Consider the following 6000-nt stretch of genomic DNA (forward strand, 5'->3'; position numbering starts at 1 on the left):
AAAGCAAGACAATAAAATAAATCTCATGAATGTGAGAGGAAAAAAAAAAATGAATGGCTCAGAAGTGGGTAGGACTACCCTGAGACAAGGTTCCCCTGCTCCCCCACAGGGACTGACTGAGGCCTTCACACCCCACAGTGAATACCATGACACCACATGGGGAGCGACCCCCCACCCCGTAATTGGAGCGGGGGCAAGGAAAGAAGAGTATATAACCTGTTATAATATATAGAAAATAAAATATTTTTTTAAAAAATGAATGGCTGCTGTTGTCTTCGAAATTAGGCATGTAAATAATTCCACCTCAGAATAAAAAAAAAAAAAAATGAAGATTTTATTTACCTTCCCAGTATATACACCAATCAGACTGGGCTTTTCACTGGGTAAAATAATAATAATATTAATAGCTAATTTACTTAGCTAATATCTAGTGAGCAGCAATTTATAGGAGGCACAAATATTTAATTTCCAACTAACTCAACTCTCAAACGGCCAACTATCAGCCCTCAATCTTGTAATCTGATGGCAGGAAGGAAAGAAAAAGAAAAAGCCCTGTCCATCAGTAACGTACAGAGAGATTTTTTTCTTTTAAAAGATCCATTTCCCCCCCAGCTAGAATTAAACCTGTCCAGATAATTGAGGAAAGCTTAACCAAATTTCGTTAACCTCACTATCCACAGCTATATTCCTTAACCTTACTGCTCTGATGATTTCGGGGCTAGACCCCCCCCCCCCTTGGTGCTAAGTTAAATTATCCTGGCCAAGTTCCACTCCCAGCCACCATCCAGGTCCATGACAACATAGATCCACAACTCTTTGGCACCCATCAGTAGGCCGACCCCCCCCACACACACCCCAAGGAACCAGGCTGGCTAAGCGCTGCGGAGTCCTCCAGCTTCTCACCCTGCTACTGAGCATCCAAACCATCCACAGGATTACCACAAAACTCTTTGCATGAAAGAGTGAAGGATGGACAAGGTGACATGAACTGAGAACTTCCAACTCCTTTCTTACACATCACCTCCGTGGGCTGCAGAGAGCACCCGAGCAGCTCTTCTGGTCTGCTGGACACCTAGGCCATGCCTGGACAGATCATTCCTAAGCATGACTTCCACACGCTTTCACAAGACAGTCCACGATGTGACACCTCAACTGACTCACTTGCCAAAGCATCATTCTGTCTGGAGCAGTTTCACTGGCCTACACCACCAGAGCTGGCTCCAACAGGCCCAACAGCAGGCACAGAGGAACCAGAGAATGGCAGAGGCTACAAGCTCCAGTCCAGTGCGGGGAGGCTGCCAGCCAGGCTCTCTTCTCTCCTGCCTCCACTGCCCCAAGAGGGGTGGATTGGTTCGGATTGGAATATACCTGGCTCTTTTAGGCCACCTACAGCAACTTCCCAGTTTCCCAAAATGAAGTTAGGGAGTGAAGAGGCAAGTTCAGCTTCTCACACACATCTCCCACCTGGGTGGCCACACTTAACTTCTGGGGGAGTAACCCCCTTGGGGTGAGGGAGGAGGGTGTCCACAGAGCCTGCAGGCTGCACACATGCACACGCACACGCGTCATGTCAAAAACCCCAAAAGACATATCCCTAGGGTCCTGCGGTTTCTGGGCTGGCAGAATGAAGGCTTTTATAACATTACAACCTTCAATTGGCAAGCCCACCTTGAAGTGATGAGGGTTGCCTACGGCGCCCACCGCACCCCATCCCCCGCTAGGCTGGGGATGCTGCGAGCCCAGAGAGAGAGGGAAGAGGCTAGCTGGCGAAGGCCCAGCTAACGTGCTGAAAGTGGAGGGCGACTGGGGAGACTGGTCCTTCCCGGCCATCTCCCCTGCAACCGCCCCCCCAAGTTCCCTCTCCACCCCACCCACATCTGCTCACGGAGCATCCCACCTACCCCCACACCCCCCAAACTAATTTGTTAAAAGAAAAAAATATATATATGAAAGTTAAGCTCTTTGCTTACCTTGACTGTTTAGGCAACAAGTGCTCGGGCAATCCGACCAGAAGACCAGTCTCCACTTGGGGGTGGGGTGGGGTGCGATGGGGAGCGAGGCGAGCTGATGGGAGTAAGATTTTCAATATTAATTTATGTCAGCCGCCTTCTCGCAGCGCTGCTCATTTACAGAACTGCCCCTCAGCCTGTAAACAAATATCGCTCCGCCAGGAAACATACTCCCCCAGATGCAAGCCCCCCCTCTCTCTCTCCCCCACCCCACCCCGACCCTCCTCCCCCTCCCCCCGGGAAGCAGGGGACCTGGGGCCCCTCGCCTCCCACCCACCCCCTACGCCTACCCCAACAAGCATGCTGTCCCCCACTCCGGGTGGGAAGCTCAGGGTTTCCCAAAGCCACCACCCCAGAAAGAAACTTACTCGGTCCGTCTTAAGCCTCCACCCTCCCTCCAGGAAATCTACTCTCCATATGCATTCGAGCCTCCCCGCAGGAAATCTGCTCCCCCTCTTCCTCCTCCCCCCCCCTTTTCTATATACATGCACCCCTCCCTCCTTCCCTCCCTCCCTCCCTCCCTCCCTCCCTCTCTCTCTCTCTCCTCTCTCTCTCTCTCTCTCTCTCTCTCTCTCTCTCTCTCTCTCTCTCTCCTCCCGCCCCACGCGCCCTCCCCCGTCAGAAACTTACTAGGCTGGAGCAAAAAAAAAAAAAAAAAAAAAAAGAAACGTGCAAAAAAAAAAAAAAAAAAAAGCGAAGCTCTGCCGATCCTGGAAACTTACTCCCAGATAGATAGCGCCCGCCAGTCGTCCACCCTGTCCCCAGCCGGGCTCCCCTTCCTGCCCATCGGCGCCGCAAAAGCAACTCCCAAACTCTCCGCATCCAAGCACTCTCCTCCCGCTCCCCGGGTGGAAATTTGCAGCGCCCCGGGCTGCGCGCGTGCATCCACCCTCCCCTTCAGGAAACTTACTCCCCATCTGCATGCACCGCCTCTCAGCCATCGCTGCGAGGGGAAAGGGGGGCGGCGTGCAAGGGGGAGACAGAAATACATATGTATCTCTCGCCCCTCCCCCGGCCGCAGCCCACTCCGGGGCCCGAGCCGCCCTAACCTGGCCGCCTTACCTTTTTTTTTTTTCCCTCTCTCTCTCTTTGCACGGCTCTCCCACCCACCCCCCCCAACACACACACACACACACACCCTCGCCCCCCACCTCTCCCTTTAACCCTCCTTCTCCGCTCCCTAGCACCCCCTCCCCCTTTTTCACCCATTACCCACCCCTTAGCAACCGTTCCCAAGCTCCTCTAGGCCTTTTTTTTTTTTTTTTTTTAATCCAGGATGCAAATTCCTCCCCTGTCAGCAAATCGACTGTCAAATTATTTTCTTGCAAAAGGAGAAAGGCGGGGTGGGAGTGGAGTGGGGTTGCGGGGGGTGGGGGGGGGAGCTGGAGCAAAAAAAAAAAAAAAAAAAGTGGGGGGGAGGCGAAGGGAGGGAGGGAGAGGAACAGAGAAGAGGGGAGCGAGCGAGCGAGCGAGCGAGAGAGAGAGAGAGAGAGAGAGAGAGAGAGAGAGAGAGAGCGAGCGATATCCCTCCGCAGAGCAGGGTCTGGCCGCGGGCGGGGAAGCAGGAAGTAAGGTGTCCAGCGACGCGGCCGGCGGGTCGTGGGCTGCGGCCCCCTCCCGGGTGCCCCCCGTCCCTTCCCGGGGGCTCCGCGCTCGGCCGGGCGCACACGGCCCGGCGCATTGTTCGCAGCCTTCCCCGCGACGCACTGGCCACTTTTATTTGCGCGCTTGGCCGTGTACGTGAGATTGCACCTTTTTTTTTTTTCTTTTCTTTCTTTTTTTTTTTTCTTTTTCCTATAGGCTTGAGCGAGAGTCTCCGGACGAGATGGGATGGGATGGGCTGCGAGTGTAGTTGCGAACCCCTCGTGGGGACCTGTCAAGTCCCGGGTTGCAGCCGAGGCCCGGATATGGGGGGAACTGAGAGAGAGGGAGAGAAAGGTGGGGGAGCAATCGTGGCCGGGAAACTGCTGCCGCCCGCCTTTTGCACCCAGACCCGGGCTGGATTGCTTCCTGCGTCGCCGTCCCGGTTATTGTCACGCGCGCGTTGCAAATCTAACGACTGGGGTGAGGAGAGATTTGTGTGCGTGCGTGCGCGCGTGTGTGTGCGTGTGTGTGTGTGTGGTTGTTTATTTAAGGGTTTGCAAAGATGCCAAGGTCCAGAGGAGGAGAGGGGTTGTGTTCTAGCCCCCGCCACCCCTCACCCCAGGCCTCGCTGGGACTGGGGGCTCCGGGGAAAGGGACTGGAGGTCCTTGATGCGCGCGGCTCCATCCCTCCCGCCCCGATGGTGTGGGGGGAGTGGTAGGGAGGGGTGCTCCCTGGGGATTGTGGGGGGGTCTCCATCTCCGCGGCGGCGCTGCTGCAGGCAGGCCGGGGAGGGAGGTTGCCTAGGAGAGGGGCCTGGGGCCGGCGGCCGAGGGGCGGGAGGAGGAGGAGGAGGGGGCGCGGGTGCGGCCGCGGCGCTCGCCCCTCCTCGCGCGCCATGACTGTGGGACGTGGTGCCGGGAGGAGGGAGGGGGGCCCGCCCGGGGCTGCTCGGCATTGGTGCGGAAACCTGAGCCGGGAGTCGCTCCCTCGTGCAGTCTCCTCCTCCTCTTCTTCCTCCACCTCCTCCTCCTCTTCTTCCTCCACCTCCTCTTTGGCTAGGGGGGTTGGTGGGGGGGGGGGAGGGACGCGGACGCGGGAGGTTGGGGAGAGAAACCGCTGCACCCAAACGGAGAGCAGCTGCGAGCAGGGGGGCTGGGCGCGCGGGATGAAAAAGGTGAGCCAGGGGTTCAAACCCCGGCGATGGCGCGAACCGGAGGATCGACAACTTAAGACATTCATTCCCCATACCCCGCCCCCCGTCCCCCGGGACTGTGGGGTCGGCTCAGGTGCAGGGACCCTATCCCGTGGTCTTGGGCATTTCCAAGCTACCCAAAGAGTTCTGCTAAAAAAAAAAAAAAAGAACCAACCACCTCGTCCTACCGGCTTTTCCAGGCATCGGTCTCGGAGGGTCCGCAGGACAGCGAGTAGTGTTTTGTTTTGTTTTTTTTAAATTTTTTTGCACGAGGGAAAGTTACACCACCTTTTCCCTTCCCCCTCCCTAAAGTGGAGAAATCATCGCGCCCCTTCCCTGCCCCCGCCCAAAATCTGGTGCAGGATAAGTCAGCTCCGGCTCTGCAGACCTTCGCCACTGGCCCCCACCCCACCCCACCCCCACTCGGGCTTTGGGTGTGGACAGGGTGGGGGAAGGCTATATGGGAGCTTAACGCATGAGGTCATGGGCGAAGGAGGAGGGCGTGTGAGTGTGTGTGTGTGTGTGTGTGTGTGTGTGTGTGTGTGTGTTTGCGAGGGGTAACGGTTCTCCATCTTCAACACAGGAAAGTCCTCCCGCCTAATCTTGCAGATTCTGGGGCACCTGGACCAGACAGCCCAGGAAAGAGGGTGCTCAGGGCTATTTCGCTCCATGAGCTTCGGCCTGGTCGGTGTCCATCCCTTTATATTCAGTCCATCTACATAAACCAGGAAAGCTTGGAGGGCGGGGGGGAGACAGCACACAGGGTCTCGGGGAGCTTCCCAAGAGCGCTCCCACCATCCCTCCTTCCTCAGTCATCTTTGCATCGCGACTGCTTTCTGCAACCACCCCATCGGCTCGCGGTCCCTTTCTTTTCCAAGCGGTGATTGGAGTCCCTGACACTCCGGGCTAACTGTCCTTTTAAACCCTGCAAGCCCCTCCCCGTTGCTCCCAGGATAAAAAAGCCCAGCCGTCCTGAAGCCCCAACGTAATTTCGCCTCTGCGGACCACTCTTCCTCTTATATTGTAAGCCGGCTCATGCTTTCTTTTGTTCCAAGAGGAGGGGATCCCAAACCAGTCCCCCCAGGCCGGCACTTACGAACACCCGCTGGACTTCCAGGCTAAGACTCACTCGAGCCATCACTGCCTCAAAGACTAGAAGTTTCACCTCATCTCCAACCCCCTGTGTGTGTGGGAGGGGGAGTCCTTCTCTGGTC

At 56.4% G+C, this 6000-nt stretch overlaps 1 protein-coding gene across 9 annotated transcripts in view; it reads right to left on the reverse strand.

Moving 5' to 3' along the window:
- The window catches only part of Trerf1 (transcriptional regulating factor 1), a 297150-nt gene extending 293822 nt beyond the window's left edge, over positions 1-3328 (reverse strand). For 2 of the 9 annotated variants that reach the window (XM_045156119.1, XM_045156118.1), the window contains exons 1-2: positions 2732-2889; positions 1971-2064 (exon numbers count right to left, since the gene is read on the reverse strand). The gene's annotated coding sequence lies outside the window, so the exon portion shown is untranslated. Of the gene's footprint in view, positions 1-1970; positions 2065-2377; positions 2452-2731; positions 2890-2919; positions 2948-3225 lie in introns of those variants that run through there. The other 7 variants (XM_045156117.1, XM_045156116.1, XM_045156115.1 and 4 more) reach the window with 5 other exon arrangements.
- Positions 3329-6000: the final 2672 nt, after the last annotated feature.

Source organism: Jaculus jaculus, chromosome 8, assembly GCF_020740685.1.
Source record: "Jaculus jaculus isolate mJacJac1 chromosome 8, mJacJac1.mat.Y.cur, whole genome shotgun sequence".
In the NCBI taxonomy this organism is placed as follows: domain Eukaryota; kingdom Metazoa; phylum Chordata; class Mammalia; order Rodentia; family Dipodidae; genus Jaculus; species Jaculus jaculus.